A 17,798-nucleotide genomic window follows, 5' to 3' on the forward strand; every position below is an offset into this window, starting at 1 on the left:
GGGGGGGGCGGGGGGCATGCACACACTGTGGCCGCCATTTCTCCTCTCTGGAAGCTGGCAGCCTTCTCATACTTGGGAAAGGAGACGGCAGGGGGATTCTGGGGCAGGAACCCGGGAGGGCTGGGCTGGACCATTGCTCATGGGCCGGTAGGAACACTGGTCAGGGGTGGGCAAAACCGAGGAGCCCGAGGAAGGCAAACCCTGACAGTCAAAAGGGGTTCTGCCTGAGACCTGGGGACAGAGGAAGGTGGGCCGGGGGTCCTGGAGCTCTGGACCGGAATGCCTTTGTGTGGTGGCAACATTTAGGGGAAAGGCCAGCTGGCTCTTTTGCCTGGGGTCGCTTGTGGAGATGGTGCAGCTGTCGGCAGTCAGGGAGAGCGTCTGCTCTGAGCACAGCACCAGGCCAGGGGCCTGAAGCAGACACGTGCTGAAGTGCACGTGTCAAGTGCACGTCCTTGGCTCACTCGGGTCTGGATGAAGTGCTCTGGAGCCCCCGAGCCCGAAGGCCTGGCTCTCCCTTAGGAACCTGGGAAAGATCAGCTCGCCTCCGGACGCGCGTCTGTGATTGTATCGTAGACAGCAGTGAATGGAAATCAGGCAGGTACCGCCTCCTGGGAGGCCAGCTTTCTGGCATTTGAGCAGACTCAGGGCCCAGGTGTAAGCAGGGAGGACTTCTCCCATTTGCTTAGAAGAAAACCTTTCCCTCCGTTTACAGGGAGGAAAACCAGATACGGGCCCCAGATGGTTTCTGGTTCTTATCTTCAATTGCAAACAGGCCACACTCTCCTCCAGGTCACGGGATAAAGATTCAAGGAGAAGGGAGAGACTGGCTGTGTGGTATGTCTGTGTTTCAAGGAATAGATGAAGGAGAGGGACATGCAGTTCCCTTTGTTTTGTCCCAGACTTCCCAGGAGCAGAAGTTGGTAAGGAATGTGCCTTTTCTCCCTGGACCAGGGCTGGAGGGATGTGGTTCCTTTGACTTTATTCTCAGTCAGGCAACTGGAAGAGACTCCTGTCACAAGGAGGAAGTCAGAGACGAGGCCGTCAGTACTTACTAATCTGGATGGGTCTAAAACGATCTTGTTTGTGTATTTGGTCTCCTTCTGACTGGAATGAAGTGTCAGTTTCATAAGGGCAGGGACCTCTTCTCTCTGTTCAAGTGCCTAACGATATCTGGCGTGTTACAAACGCTCAATCAATAGCAAATGAATGAGTGCCTTTTTTTTTGCTTCTCATTTCACTGAACCTCTCCAACTTCATTTTCTGTTGATTCCATACCAGACTTTTCACTTGATCAGCATCTACTTGGTGATGCCTGACTCTGCCTCTCACTGCCCATCCGCCCGCCAACACCCCATGTGCCAGGTGCTGCAACCTGCCAGGACCTCTCGAGTGGATCCCTCCTCTGAGCACAAGTCAAATCACCTCCCCCACGACACCGTACCCAGCTCTCCTCAGCTGCCTTCCGCCACCTCCTTTGCGTATACCAGGTGTTAAATAGTTCTTATATTTCAAATGTACTGGTGTTGTCTCCTCGCCAGACAGAAAGTTTCTTGAAGACACAGGTCATGTTCTATATTATCCTCTGTCCATCAAGTATATGTTACAGGCAATCGGTGTTTGATAAACACTTGATGGCTCTGATTGTATGAAATCTAATCTTTGAGGACGTTTTGCAGTTGACAGTTTATGAAACCGAAGGGATGGTCTGCAGTTTCACATATAACAGGTCACTCACTCATCAGCCCTCTGTGTTGGGGAGATTGTTGTTGTCGTTTAGTCGTGACTGGCTCTTTGCAACCCCATGGACTGCAGCATGCCAGGCTTCCCTATCTTTTACCATCTACCAGAGCTTGCTCAAACTCATGTCCATTGAGTCAGTGATGCCATCTAATCATCTCATCCTCTTCTCCTCCTGACTTCAGTCTTTCCCGGCATCAGGGTCTTTCCTGTGTGAGTCTGCTCTTCGTTGGGCAGGTAAGCCTGCTTTATAGGTGGACTGACAGGTGTGAACTGCTTGTCACTCATAACACTTCTGACATTGAATATGTGGGTTTTTCCCCCGCACCAACCAATTCTCCAGTTCTCTGCAGACATCAGCTAGGTATCCTCCCATTCAATTCAGTTCTGACACTGAATCAGTTCTGACACCGAGAGTTGGTGCAGGTGCCACAGGTGAAGGGCTCGGTCCCACATGACAGCCCCTGCTTCAGACACTAGTTGTAAGACCTGGCCTCCTGGACTTCCAGCCAGCCAGCTGTGAATCAGATTCCCCTGACTCCTCCTCAGGTTCCATAATTTGCTAGAACTGCTCACAGAATTGAGAAAAGTACTTTGCTTACCAACAGTTTTATTATAAAGGATACCTTGAACAGTCAGATAAAGAGGTGCATAGGATATATATAGGGCAAGATCTGAAAGGATCTGCGGTGCAGGGGCTTCCGTCCCCATGGATGGGGGTATACCACCTCTTGGCATGTGGATGGATTCACCAACCTGGGAGTTCTCTGAACTCCATCATTTTTATGGAGTTTTTATGGAGGTTCCCTTACGCAGTTATGGTAGGCCAGTCCCTCCCCTCCATGTAGGCGGGGTAGGGCTGAAAGTTCCAAACTCCTAATCACAGGGTTGATTCCTCTGGCCACCAGCCCCCATCCTGATGCTGTCTAGGGGCTCCCCAGGAGTCACCACATTAGCATAATCCCAGGTGTGACTGAAAGGGGCTAATTATGAATGAGAAAAGTTGCTCCTGTCTCCCCTACCACTCAGGAAATTCCTAGGGCTTTAGGAGCTCTGCCCTCTGGAACCTGGAAAAACAAAAAAAACAAGATTATGTGATTCTTGTAGATCACAGTGTCACACAGGCGCTGAGAGGTGGACTGATCCTCAGGGTTATATGGTGGCAAAGCTGGAAGCTGAACCTGAGTTTTCTGACTGTCAGACCTTGCCCTTCCTGTGGAGTCACGTGGGGTAGGGTCCACAGCTGGTGTATGAGGGTGTGTGGCCCCCGCCTTCACTTCTTCTGGGCTCTGCCCTCCATGCTGGGAGGCTTCTGCCTGACTTTACCCAACTGTCGCCCACTCTCCCTCGCCCCCAGACCCTGGCTGTCTTTCCCCTTTATCCTGCCAAAGCTCCAGCTCCCGGGACACTGGTGCAGTGAGTAGAAATGGAAAATGGGCTCAGTACAGAACACTGAGGCGGCATGGAGTTTAGGAGGTGGAGCTGGGGTGTGGGGACAGCAGATGGGGCTGGAAAGGCCATTTTCCTTGTCTCGAAAATGAAACTGCGAAGATGCTGCTGTCCGGTGAAAGTTGCTTAGTCATGTCTGACTCTATACAGTCCATGGAATTCTTCAGGCCAGAATACTGGAGTGGGTAGCCGTTACCTTCAGGGGATTCTCCCAACCCAGGGATCGGACCCAGGTCTCCTGCATTGCAGGTGGATTCTTTACCAGCTGAGCCACCAGGGAAGCCCAGTGAGAGTGTCTGTTAAAGGACTTTAGGAACCTGCCTGGAGGTCCAGTGGTTAAGACTTCACCTGCCAGTAGGGGTGCAGGTTAGATCCCATGTGCTTCGTGGCCAAAAAAACCAAACCATAAAACAATCAATATTATAACAAACTCAATAAAGACCTAAAATATCCTCCACATCAAAAAATGAATCTTAAAAAAAAAAAGACACTTTATAAACTGCAGAGAGCTATAAGAATAGTTAAATATGATTATAGTATGCAAGTTGCTGAACAACAGCAACAAAGTTGCCACTCAATAAAGTTTCAAATGGGGTAACACCCGCCTCCTAAGTGTCAGGGATGACCTGGCTGGTGCCTCGTCCAGACCTGGCACTTGTGCGTGCCGAGTCGCGTCCAACTCTTTGCAACCCCATGGACTGTAGCCCGCCAGGCTTCTCTGTCCATGGGATTTTTCAGGCAAGAATACTGGAGTGGGTTGCCATTTCCTCCTCCAGGGGATCTTCCCGACCCAGGGGTCAAAACGTGTCTCCTGCGTCTCCAGCGTTAATCCACTGGCAGGTGGATTCCTTACCCCTTCGTCACCTGGGAAGCACGACACTTGTAGCTATTATTATTATTGTTTTTGTAATTATCATAAGATATGACCTCTTCCCTCAGAGAGGGATGGGGGGCGCTGAGAGGGCCTCCAGGAGAAGGGACCTTTAGGCTGGGACTGAGAAGGTGGGAAAGGCAGTCTGTCACCCGGGTTTTCGTAATTCATTTACTACCTCAGGTCCCCAAACACTTTTTCCATAAAGTCTAAAGTCCTCAGCTGGAATCTCCTTCCTCCCTGGAGGATTTTCAGCAATCTAACTTGAAGGAGACACTGTTATCTTCAAGGGAACATGCCGGCTGCCGTTGGTGGGCAGAGAGGGAGTCTTGATTCCTCAGAACCTGCTCAGTAGGCCAAAGGGCCTGCAGACATAGATGCTGGAGTGGCTGGTGGCCACCCTGCCGCCTTCCCTCCCCGGGCGTGCCCTGTGGGGTAAAGGCCAGTGTGTGGCTGTGAGCCTCTGGCCATCGCTGCAAAACTTCAAAACAACCGGGGGATGCTTCCTGCTCTGCTCAGCTGGGTGCTCAGTCAGGCTTTCACCACCAATGGGCAGAGGACCAATGGGCACACTTGGCCTGGGCGGGAGAAGCCGTGCTGGAGGCGTGGGTGTGACGCTGGCCCGGCTGGTGGGGGCAGCGGCCCTACCTGCCCACAGCGAGGCAAGCGCGATGGTCAGGGAGGAACAGTTGCGGGGTGGCAGGCAGGGGAGGGAGAGGGTGGTGATGGATAATCTAGGGAGGATGATAGCTGTTTTTAAAAAATATTTTATTTTCATTATTTTTTATTTGGCTGTGCTGGGTCTCAGTTGAGGCATACAGGATCTTTAGTTGCGGCATGTGGGATGTGGTTCCCTGAACAGGGATCGAATCCTGGCCCCCTGCACTGGGAGTGCAGAGCCTTAGCCACTGGACCACCAGGGACGTCCCAGGATGGTAGACCTTAAATCTGTCCACAGCAGACTCCTGGGGAGCAGGGCCATGACTGGGACACAGCTTAGCATGATGGACAGAATGGAAGGCGAGCGCCTTTGAGTTTGGAGACCATGGCCAACCTACTTAATCTTGAGTTTCTGTTCCCTTACTTACATAGCTGGGGCTCTACTGCTCACCCTGCGAGGTTCTCAGTGGTTAAATGAGGTAACCTGAAGCTCTTAAGGCCATGGCTGGCACTCGGCAGCAAGCCCACACAAGTGGTATCTGTGCTCCTGACGCTTTGCCAGGTGACTGTGGTCACTAGCTTTAAACCAGCAGTAGATGCCTAGGACTTGGTCTCTGGGAAGCCTTTGGACAGTTTTTATGCTCAAATTCTAAAGCAGAGTAAAAGGTCAGATCAAGGGGCCACAAAGGAATATCTTTTCTAGGGAATCAAGAAAAAGGAGAGAAAGCAGCAGCAGCCACAGTCAAGGTCATGTCCTGTCTGGGTTGCTGTTTACTTTTCTCCTTCCAGGAATGGAAGCTTTTTGCCACTGAATTCCCTCACCATCTCCTCAGCTCGTGGACCCTACATGTTGGTGATCAGTTTACCAGGGAACCAAGTTTTCACACTGAGCGAGGTTCTGTGCCTTCCTCCGTAGGGATGTTTGGGGTGTGGGTGTTTAGCAGAATGGCAGTAAAGCCTGCCAGGAATGGTTGATGGTCATGTATTGATTCTGAGAAACTGAATTAATCAGCCAAGCCAATCAGGAACCCAACAAGGGAGGTTGAGGCACCCAGGGACGAGCCACAGTGGGAAGTCATTGCAACCTCTAGGCTTGGTGGGGTCAGAGAGGAAATGATGTGTTTCCTCCAGGCTCCAGGGCAGGTTGACAGTGTGGAGGCAGGAGCACCCAGCCGGGACCATCAGCAGCCGGTTGCATCCCGAGTCAGGACTGTGGCATCAAGGGCAGTAAAGGTCGGGGAAGATCAGAACCCACATTTCTCTGCTCCCAGCCTCCTCTCTCCTGCAGGCCTCCCGTTGGCTGAACCTGCAGGATGCCAGCCAGTGGGGGGACACAGGTGCCTCCATCCACAGGCCTCAGCTTCCCTGGCTTGGAGCAGAGAAGGGGGGTGCAGGGAGGTGAGCGGAGAGGAACCAACCAGGAAACCTCCCAAAGGCTCATTCCTAGTGGAAACAAATCAACAGGTGTGACAAGCAGAGTGTGACCCTCTGAAGGGTCATGGCAGTTGCTGCTCTTCGGGCAGAGGCTGTCTCCAAATCAAAATTAGTCACCAGTTCAGATTTGATAGTTAAGGGCAATTAGGAAAGATAATGAAATGAAAGGCATACAGATTGGAAAGGAAGGAGTAAAGGTATCTTTACAGCTGACATGATCTTATATAGGAAAATCTAAGGAAGTCACTATAATCTTTTAAAGCTAATAAAGGAGTTCAGCAAGGTTGCAGGACACAACGTCAATACACAAAAGTCAATTGTATTTCTATACAGAGGCAGTCAATGGGAAAGGAAGAAAATTCCATTTATAGTGTCATCAAAAAGAATAAAATATTCAGGAATAAACTTAACAGAAGTGTAAAACTTCTAAGCATATAAAACATTGTTGAAAAATGAAAGAAAACCTAAATAAATAAATGGACTCCCTATGTTCATGATGAGAAGGCTTAATATTGTTAAGATGGCAACATTCCTTAAATTGATCTACAGATTCAATGTCATATCTTTCACAGTTCCAGCTGCCTTTACTTGCAGATGACAGAATGTGTCTAAAATTCACATGGAAATGCAAGGGAACCAGACAGCCAAAAGAATCTTGAAAAAGAATGTAGAGAACTCACACAAAGCTTACCACAAAGCTACGGTAATCAAGACACTGTGGCAGTAACATAAGGACAGACATACAGATCGATGGACTAGAATTGAGAGCTCAGAAACAAATCCTTACGTTTACAGTCAATTGAGCTCTAACAAGGATGCCAAGATAATTTAAAATGGGGAAAGAATAGTCTTTTGAACAAATGGTGCTGAAACAACTGGACATCCAGATGCAAAAGAAGGAAGCTGAACCCCAACCTCATACCACCGATGAAATTCAAAGTGGATCAAAGACATAAATGTAAGAGCTAAAGGTATAAAACTCACAGAATAAAACACAGTCATAAATATTTGTGATATTGGGTTAGGCAGTGGTTTCTTAGATACGACAGCAAAAACACGCACAATAAAATTTTTAAAATAGATAAATGAGGCTTCATCAATATTAAAAACCTTTGTGCAGCAAAGGACAGTATCAAAGTGAAAAGGCAGTTCAAAGAATGGGAGAAAGTTTTTGCGAACCGTATATCTGATCGGCACTCGTGTCTAGAATATATAGTTTTTAAACTCTTACAGCTCAACAATAGAGATATAAATAATCCAAAGGCAGGGACTCTGAGTAGACATTTTGCCAAAGGAGATGTCCACATGGCCAGTAAACACATGAAAATATGCTCAACATCATTGGTCGTCAGGGAAATGTAAATCAAAACCACAATGAGATATCACTTCATACCCACTAGAATGCCTAATCACAAAGACAGATGATAACAAGTTTTGGCGAGGATGGAGAAGAATTGGAGCCCGTATATGTTGCTGGTGAAATATAAAATGGAGCCCCAACTGTGGAGAACAGTCTGCCTATTCCTCAAGTGGTTAATCATAGAGTTACCATACCATCCAGCAGTACGTACCCAAGAGAGAGGAAGACACACGTGTGCCGGAAGCTTGTACACCGGTGTTCACCACAGTGCTATTCGTGATAGCCAAAAAGCAGGAACGACCGAAGTGTCTACTGAATGGGTTGGTGAAACATGCTGTGTCTGTCCAGTGGGATATTCTTTGGCAATTAAATGGAGCCCTGGTACCTGTAACAACACGGATGAACCTTGGGAACATGTTGAAAGAAGCAGTCACAGAGGAGCACATAATGTAGTATTCCTGTGTCAATTAGGGGCAAGGCCTCGGGCCTCAGGTGTCACTCATGCTGCCTGCCTTTTCACAGGTTCACCCAGAGCCCGGGTCCCGTCAGTGGGAGTGCTGGCTCCGTCCTCCTTCAGGGCCCCTGGGTGAAGGGGCCCGTGAGCGGTTCTGAGTAGTCCGCGCCTCACTTGGTGCCCCCTCCATGTGCCGCGCTACGGGCACCTCTGCCTTCCTCTTCTCGCAGCTCCTGCTGCCTTTCCGGCCTGTTTGCGCCTTGTTTGGGGTGGGGGCTCATCCACAGTAACTCCTTGAGAAGCATTGCCTGGAGGTGAGTCGTAGCAGCCCTGTTCTTTCTTTTTATTTCACCTTCACACATAATTGATGGTTCAGCTGGATGGCGAGTTCAGGCTGGAAATCATTTTCCCTTTGCAGTTTTGAAGGATGCTTTGTACCTTTCTAGCTTCCCAAACTGCTGTTGAGAAACCCAAAACCTTGCTGATTTCGGGTTCTTTGTGCCCCCTTCCCCCTACTTTCTGGAAACTTACAGTGACTGAAATGTCACGCCATGCGTGGTGTGGGTCTGCACGCGTCCATCTTGTTGGCTCAATGCATACTTCTGTGTGGCAACATGACCTCCTGTCCTGGGGGTGTCTTGAATTATTTCTCCCCCTGTGTTTTCCCTGTCCTCTCTTTCTGAGACTCTTAATTTTTGGATCTCTTGAATGGCCTCACATTTTTTCCCTTTCTTGCCTAACTTTCCATTTCTTTGTCTTTTGGTTTCAGTTTCTAGGAGATTTCCTTAACCTAATCTTCCAACCCTTCTATTGATTTTTTTTTTGTCTTTCCCATCACATTTTTAATTTGCAAGAGCTTTTCTTGCTCTCTGAGTCTTTAAAAATATGTGCAAGCATCCTGTTGTCTTACCTGTGTAATCTCTTGCTTCTTTGAGGACATTCGTGCCATGTTTAAGTTTTTCCTCCTTGCACTAACTGTTTCCTCCAAACTGCTTTTTTCTGCTGCTCTTCTTTGGCCTCTGTCTTTAAAGGAGTCTGTTCTCAGCTGCCCAGGGATCTTTGGTTGCCTGCTTGCAATTAGCATCAGGGGCTAAAAACTGCCTGGGAGTCCAGCTTCCCGCTTGCACAGTGGTGATGAGGCATGCTGTTTGTTGGGGAACCTCAGTGTCAGTATCCTAATGTCTTCCCTCTTGAGCCAGGTCAGGTATTGGAGGAGGGGACGGGCTGGCTGCTTGCGCTCTAGGGGCTGAGTGGGTGAGGGGACAGGATGAATAGGCTCACTTAACCTTCCCCTCCTGTTTCTGACAGAGTACCCCGGCCCTCAGCTGTGCCTCGCACCCCCAGTGCAGACCCCGAGCTACGCCCTCTCCAGAGAGCAGACCTCCCCTTCTTCAGGGGAGGGTGGTCTCCAGCAGCATGAGGTGGGGGAGTGGATCTAGGGACTAACTGCTTCTCAGAAGCTCTCACTAGCTTCCATTGTATGTATCAGCCTGTTCATCCCAGGACCTGGCTCACAGTTCCCTAGCCTTTCTTGGATTCCATGGTGGACACTGGTAGATGATCAGCCTTCCACTGCCAGGTAGGGCCGTGATGTTCCTGTGGTCTCCCCTCCTGGTCTCTGTCCTTGGGGTTGACAGCTTAAAAAACAAAAACCTCTTGGGACTTCCCTGGTTGCCCAGTGGTTAAGACTGTGCCTACTGATGCAGGGTGAGTGGGTTCAATCCCTGGTTGGGGAGCCAAGATCCAACATACCTCACAGCCAATAAACCAAAACAAAACAGAAGCAGTATTGTAACAAATTCAGTAAAGACTTGGAAAAACAAATGGTCCAATAAAAAAAAAAATCTAAAAAATCTCTTACTCAGTCCATCCTAAAGGAGATCAACCCTGAATATTCATTGGAAGGACTGATGCTGAAGCTGAGGCGCCAATACTTTGGCCACCTGATGCGAAGAACAAACTCATTGGAAAAGACCCTGATGCTGGGAAAGATTGAGGGCAAAAAGAGAAGAGGAAGGCAGAGGATGAGATGGACATGAATTTGAGCACACTCTGGGAGATAGTGAAGGACGGGGAAGTCTGGTGGGTTACAGTCCATGGGGTCGCAAAGAGAAACGACTTAGCAACTGAACAACAACAAAGTTTGGTGGGATTTTGGGCGGGAATGAAAAAAAATTACCCAGACAGGAACAGGCTTTGTGCAGAGAAAAGGGCATCCAGGTGGGGAGCATCTCGGAGGAGGGAGTGCTCTGAGGGAGACGGGAGCATGCTTGGACCACTTGGGAATGAGGAGGAGGCAGTTTGGCTGGTGTTAGGACCCGGGAGGCTGAGGGATGATGGGAAATGAGGCTTGACAGGCAGGTGGGACTAATGATGGGAGGCAAGATTCTTACCTGTGGGCAATAAAGGTCATAGCAGTTTTATTTTTTTTTAAAAGAGAGTGAAAGGAACCCTGTATTTGGGGTGTTCTCCCTGATACACAGCGTGAGTTGCTAGCTAAAGCCAGCCAGTGGTGATGGTTGGCCATGGTTAGGGGGCTTTTCAACTAGTTCAGGTAGTAAGAAGGGTGTCATCAGGGGTGGGTTAGTGGAAATGAGAGGAAGGAGGATGTGAGTGACTTCAGAGGAAGAACTGATGGGCCTTCTTGACTAGACGTGGGAAAGGGAAGAGCAAAAATAACCCCCAAACTGAAGCCCTAGTTGTCTGGGGACAGAGGACAAGAGGTATTGGCTTTTGGAGAGTGTGTGTCATCTGGGATGGGGGAGGGACAGGGTAAGTTCTGTTACAGAATAGACATTTGACATGTATATCCAACAGCTATTGTTTTAAATCCTCACGTTTCAACCTGCAAATGCCTCTGTTGCTTAAGAAAGAGAGAAAGTGGGGGATGGGGTGGGGAGAGAAAAGATATCAAGGTTATATGAACAGGGAAATCAGTTCCCTAAAAAGCAAGGACTAATTTTCAGATTGTTAAAGGAGATTACCAAAGGACTCTTTATCGTGATGTTCTCATAGGTTCATTAGTGTTGCAGAATGGTTTCTGAACTGCCTTGAGTGTAGGGAGAGTTTCTGATTCATTTCTTCCTTAGCTCATCCTCATATTTTGACCGAATTAAGCACTCTATACAAGAGACTTTTACAAAAGACACAGAGGCCTCTTTATATATATATATATATATATATATAGGAGTATAGTTGATTTGGACTTCCCAGGAGACTCAGTGGTAAAGAATCAGCCTGCCAAGCAGGAGATGCAGGTTCAGTCCCTGGGTTGGGAAGATCCCCTGGAGAAGGAAATGGCAACCCACTCCAGTATTCTTGCCTGGGAAATCTTGTCCAGGCCCCTGGACAGAGGAGCCTGGGGGCTGCAGTTCATGGGGTCACAAAGAGCTGGACACACCTTAGCTACTAAACAGCAGCATAGTTGATTTACAATGTTGTGTTAGATTCAGGTGTACGGGAAAGTGATTCAATTATACATGTACGTTATCCATTCCTTTTTAGATTCTTTTCCCTTATAGGTTATTGCAGAATATTGAGTAGCATTTCCTGTATTATACAGTAGGTCCTTGTTGATTATCTAATTTATATGTAATAGTGTGTCCTATGTTAATCCCAAATTCCTGATTTATCCCTTCCCACGGCCTTTCCCTTTTGGTAACCATAAGTTTGTTTTCTAAGTCTTCGAGTCTGTTTCTGTTTTATATATAGATCATTTGTATCATTTTTTCCAGATTCCACATGTAACCAATATCATAGGATATTTGTCTTTCTCTGTCTGACTTACTTCACTGAATATGACAATCTTTAGGTCCTCCCATGTTGCTGCAGATGGCATTGTTTCATTGTTTTTATGGCTGAGTAATATTCCATTGTATATCTGTACCACATCAGTTTCATCTGTTCCTTGGTAGATGGACATGTAGGCTGTTTCCATGTCCTGGCTATTGAAATAGTGCTTCAGGGAACATTGGGGTGCATGTATCTTTTTGAATTACGGTTTTCTCCGGATGGATACCCAGGAGTGGGATTACTGAATCATATGGCAGCTCCACCTTTAGTTTACTGAGGAACCTCCATGGTGTTTGCCATACTGGCTCTACCAGTGTACATTCCCACAGGGTAAGAGGGTTTCCTTTTCTCCAGACCCTCCCTAGCTGTTGCTTATTAGGCTTTCTGATGATGGCCCTCTTGGCCAGTGTTAGGTGGTATCTCGCTGTAGTTTTGATTTGCATTTCTCTGTTAATTAGCATGATGGACAGGGAAGCCTGGTGTTGCCGCAGTCCATGGGGTCTCAAAGAGTTGGATACGACTGGGTGACTGAACTGAACTGATAATTAGCGATGTTGAGCATCTTTTCATGTGCTTTTTGGTCACCTGTATATCTTATTTGAAGAAATATTTAGATCTTCTGGCTTCCGTGTGGCTCAGATGGTAAAGAATCTGCCTTCAATGTGGGAGACCAGGGTTTGATCCCAGGGTTGGGGGATCCCCTGGAGGAGGGCATGGTGAGCGAACTGCAATATTCTTACCTGGAGAATCCCCATGGACAGAAGAGGGTGGCAGCCTACCGTCCATGGGGTCGCAGAGTCAGACACTTCTGAGCGACTAAGCACAGCACAAGCACACAGCCAATTTTATGATTGTTTTTTTTTAATATTGTGCTGCATGAACTGTTTGTGTATTTTGGAGATTATTCCTTTATTGGTAGCTTCGTTTGCAAATATTTTCTCTCATCCTGTGGGCTGTCTTTTTAGTTTGTTTATGGTTTCCTTTGCTATGCAAAAGCTTTTAAGTTTAACTAGATCCCATTTGTTTGTTGTTATTGTCATTATTCTAGGAGGTGGATCTGAAAAAATATTGTTGTGATTTATGTCAAAGAGTGTTCTGCGTATGTTTTCCTCTAAGAGTTTTACAGTATCTGATCTTATATTTGGGTCTTTAATACATCTTGAGTTTTTTTGTGTGTGTACGGTACTGGAGAATGTTCTACTTTATTCTTTTACAGATAATTGTCCAGTTTTCCCAGCACCACTTATTGAAAAGACTTCCTTTTCTCCATTGTATACTTTTGTCTCCTTTGTTGTGGATTAATTGACCATAGGTTGTGGTGGTTGTTCAGTTGCTAAGTCGTGTCTGACACTTTGCAACCCCGCGGACTATAGCACACCAGGCTCCTCTGTCCTCCACTGTCTCCCAGAGTTTGCTCAAATTCATGTCCATTGAGTCAGTGAGGCCATCTAACCATCTCATTCGCTGCTGCCATCTTCTCCTCTTGCCTTCAATCTTTCCTGGCATCAGGGTCTTTTCCAATGAGTCGGCTCTTTGCATCAGGTGGCCAAAAGTATTGGAGCCTCAGCTTCAGCATCAGTCCTTCCAATGAGTATTCAGTTGGTTTCAACTCTTCTCTAAATATTTGATAGAATTCACCTGTGAAACCATTTGGTCCTGGACTTCTGTTTGTTGGAAGTTTAAAAATCATAGTTTCAGTTACAGTACTTGTGACTGGTCTGTTCATATTTTATATTTCTTCTTGCTTCAGACTTGGAAGGTTATACTTTTCTAAGAATTTGTCCATTTCTTCTAGGTTGTCCATTTTGTTGGCATACAGTTGCTTGCAGTATTCTCTTATGATCCTCTGTATTCTGTGGTGTCACCTGTAACTTCTTTTTCATTTCTAATTTTATTGGTTTGAGCCCTCCCCCATTTGTATGGCTAAAGGCTTATCAATTTTGCTTATATTTTCAAAGAACTAGCTTTTCATTTTCTATTGTTACCTTTTCTATTATTTTTTCGTCCATTTATTTTTACTCTTATCTTTATAATTTCTTTCCTTCTACTAACTTTGAGCTTTGTTTGTTCTTTCTCTGTTTTAGATGTAAGTTAGACTGCTTATCTAAGGTTTTTCTTGTTTGCTGAAGTAAGACTGTATTGCTGTCAACTTCCCACAGAAGCCTCTTTATTTGGGTTCTGTAGCCAAAAGGGAAAGTGAAGAAGGGTACCACTCACCCAGGCCACGCATAATGCCTTTCTTTAGGTCACTGTGGGATGCTCAGCCCGTCTGGGTGTTCTTTCAGCTGTGGGTCCCAGGGAGGTGAGGAAAGGGCTCTAGTTGTAGCATTTGCTGATTTCTGTCCTGTACAGACGCCCACTGGCGTCAGTTTCACATTGCCAGCTTGCTGTCTCTGAGCACAGCGTTGGAAATGGGCAGCATCAGGGAGCTAGTAGGGGCCAGTAGCACCTGGTGTGGTTGGCTCATGACAGGTCCTCGCCCCGAGGATGTGCCTGAGTGGGATGACCCCATTTCTTAGGTGGTCCAGCTTGCTTTGACTGAGGAGGCTTTGAGGGTCTGGTTGCGCTTCAAAGCGTCATCTTCACAAGCACGGTGCTTCTTACATAGCCCTGGCCTTACCCGGCTGCCTCTGGTTCCCCTTCGCGGCCCCGACCCCGCCTACCTCTGCCCATCAGAAGCAGGGCTGGTCCCCACTTCAGCCTCTGTACTGCTGATACTGAAAACTGACATTTATAATAAAGGCCACTTTATGTGCCAGACACTCTTCTGAGCACGCTACACACATTAACTCGTTTGATCTTTGTATGCAGCCTGTGCACGTGACTGTCATTAATGCTGATTTTACCGATGAAGAAATCAAGGCCTGGAGGTTAGGCAGCCTGCCCAGAGCTAGGTGGGCTTGGTGGAGCCCCGATCGGAACCCAGCCCGTTGGACCCCTGAGGTCTTCCCGCTGTGTCTCCCTGCCCTGTTAGGTCACATCTGGGAATTCTCTTCACATGTTTTTTTCTCAGATCCAGTCAAGGGCCTCAGCACTGCTGGTGCACTGGGGTTGCCAGATAAAATACAGGCTAGCTAGTTAAGTTCAAATTTCAGATAAACCAGTAACTTAGTACTTAGTACAGTAACTTAGTACTGTAAGTATGAGCCGTATATTGCATGGGATATACTTGTACATTTTTCTAAGAATGCTGTTTAGTTGAAATTCAAATTCTCACTGAACAGTTTGCATTTTAATTGGCTGAATCTGGAGGCCCTTAGCTCAGCAACTTTATCTTGGTTGAGAAGAGAGTCAGGTGCCCAGGAGGAGATTGAAGTAATCAGTCTTACCACTCACATTTCTCTGCCCAGGTTGTGCTAAGGACTACCAGTCTCTGACTCATGGTACACTTTATTTAAACTAGTATTATTATTTTTTAGTCTTTTGGCAATACACACGGGATCCTGGTTACCCAACGAGGGATTGAACCCATGCCCCCAGCAGTGGAAGGGGGTCTTTACCACTGGACCACCAGGGAGGTCTGTCATGGTACATCTTAAACTGAAATATCATACTCGTGCATCAGGCTTGTCCAACGCTGTGTGACCCCAGGAACCATAGCCCACCAAGCTCCTCTGTCCATTGGATTTCCCAGGCATGAATACTGGAGTGGGTTGCCATTCCCTTCTCCAGGGGATCTTCCCGACCCAGGGATTGAACCTGTGTCTCCTGCATTAGCAGGCAGATTCTTTACCACTGCACCACCAGGGAAGCCCAAAGTAAAATATACTTAATATCTAAATTCCAAATATATCTAACTTTTGCTTATCTTCTTTAAAGAAAGAATATTAACACAACCTGTTATAGGAACATGCCAAGATACAGCTAAATCATAAGAGAAACTTAAGAAATCTCATGGTGTGTGTGTGCTCAGACGCTCAGTTGTGTCCGCCTCTGTGGACATCTCTTAAGCTTCCTGCATTAGCAGGCAGATTCTTTACCTCTAGTGTCACCTGGGAAGCCCAAGAAATCTCATAAATCAGCCTGATGTTTTGCTATTCGAGAAGACTCACTTGACCTAAATCAACTCATTCAGAAAAAAATTTTAAACCTCCTCAGAGGGAAATGCCATTGCTTTTTCTAATCTGTCTCTCTTGCTGACCTGACCAGCCAGATATTTCTCTTAAAGCTTAGTCTCATCCTCCCTCTCAGCCGTGGCTAACCAGGAGTTTGGGTGTGAACAAGGAGCACACTTCAGGTCTGACTACAGGTCCAGCGTCCTTGGGCTGCTCCTTCCCTGGCTGTGCCTCTCAGAATGTGATGTCTCAGCCTCTCAGCCTAGAGAGCCAGGACACAGAAGCCACTGGTCATTTCAGCCCTTGGTGGGGTCAGTGCCTTGGGTGGTCCCCTGGTCCCAACCAGCCACACCCTCCTGGCTGCCCACGGCCGGCACCCAGGTGTTCTACACTGAGACTCAGAGCAGGGGGCTCTCTTCATCCAGTTCAAGGCCCGTCTTTCACCTGAGCTGAACTCCTGGAGGTGCTCCGTCCTTTAACTCCTAGCAGCCCACCCTCCTGTTTCCATATAGCATTGGCTCTATTTCCTGAGCTCCTCCTCTGCAAGGTATGGCTCGCTTTTACTCCCACCCCCACGGCCCACTTTGCCCACCCCTCTCCTTCCTGCATGGTCATGTAACAATTTTAAAGTACACTTTCAGTTTTAACATTATTAAAATGAAGTAAATTTTGACCCTTGAGAACACCACGTGTATACATGATAACAATTCCCAGTACAACTTCTGTTTCCCTGAGTTACTTTTTAAACATTCCTTCTTCCCCAGACCTCCTCCTGTTCTTTCAGAGATATCAGGTAATCCAGCCTTTTGGTCTGTGTGTGTAGAGCCCCCACGTCTGGAAGCTTCCTGGCCTGTGCTGTTGTCTGGGGCAGCCGTTCTCACGGCCGCCAGGGCCTCCGTCATCCCCTGAGGATCCCCAGCTTCCTTCTCTGCTGGCCCCCGGGCCTCTCGTCTTGGTTTCCTTACTCCCTTGTTTCATCAGCACACATCCCTCGGGAGCTTCCTGGACAGATGCACAGGCGGGCGGGAAAATTTCCTTGGCTATGTCGTGTCTGAACATGCCTTTATTTTGCCCCCACGCTTGGTTGACAGCCTGACTGGGTAGAGAATTCTAGGTTGGAGAGTGTGTCAACTTCAAAAAGATGCATAATGTGAGAGTTGCGAGTTAAGTTTTCTGTGGAGCAAAATGAGGACTGCAGCCCTGGAGACAGCCCCTCAGATAGCCCTGAGACTGCCATGAAGAGTTGGGGGGAAAGCATGATTTTGGTGAAGGGGGATTACATGCAATGAAGCACATATTTTTCCAGAAGGTTTCTACTGTCTCATAAAGCTTTGCTAGTCATGAGAAACAGTCGTCACCATGAAGGATTTTAGCCCTTTTCCAGATGTGGGGAGATACAAGAATTGGGCTCATAAAATCAGCTCCTGAAAATATCTAATCATCTGAAGACCTGTCCTGCCAGTTCTTCCCGGAGCACAGAATGCCTTATTCCTGCTCTCTACCCTGGACAGGATGTGTTGAAGGTCACCAGCTGTAGCAGCACATGATTTAATCCTTGTAGAGGTAGTTGACAAATACCCGTGGCAAGTGCCAATTTGTAGTTGATAAGAGTTTCCCTCAGAAGTGGCTCAGCATCACCGTGACCTCCTTCTTGTCTTCAGGCGTCTAGTGGGCTGAATGATGGCCCCTAGAGATGTCCAGGTCCTCATTCATGGCACCAGTAAGTGTCACATTATCAGGGAGAAAGGTCTTTGCAGAAATGACGAAGTGAAGGATCCTGACATGGGGAGGTGACCCTGGCTTATCCGGGGACCCTAAATGTCGTCTCAGTTGTCCTCAGAAGAGAGGTGCGATTCTAGGAAACACACTGCGGTTCTAGAAGTGATGGCAGAGGCAGAGACAGGGGTGATGCTGCCACAGGCAGAGGTGCCCCGGAAGCTGGAGGAGGTGAGGAAAGACTGCCCTGCAGCCTCCGGAGGGGGT

General features: G+C 47.6%; 1 protein-coding gene across 6 annotated transcripts in view; it reads left to right on the plus strand.

Moving 5' to 3' along the window:
* The window catches only part of PC (pyruvate carboxylase), a 98,906-nt gene that overhangs the window by 45,478 nt on the left and 35,630 nt on the right, over nt 1-17,798 (plus strand). The gene's annotated exons all lie outside the window — the stretch shown is intronic.

This window comes from Dama dama, chromosome 2 (assembly GCF_033118175.1).
Source record: "Dama dama isolate Ldn47 chromosome 2, ASM3311817v1, whole genome shotgun sequence".
Taxonomy (NCBI): Eukaryota; Metazoa; Chordata; class Mammalia; order Artiodactyla; family Cervidae; genus Dama; species Dama dama.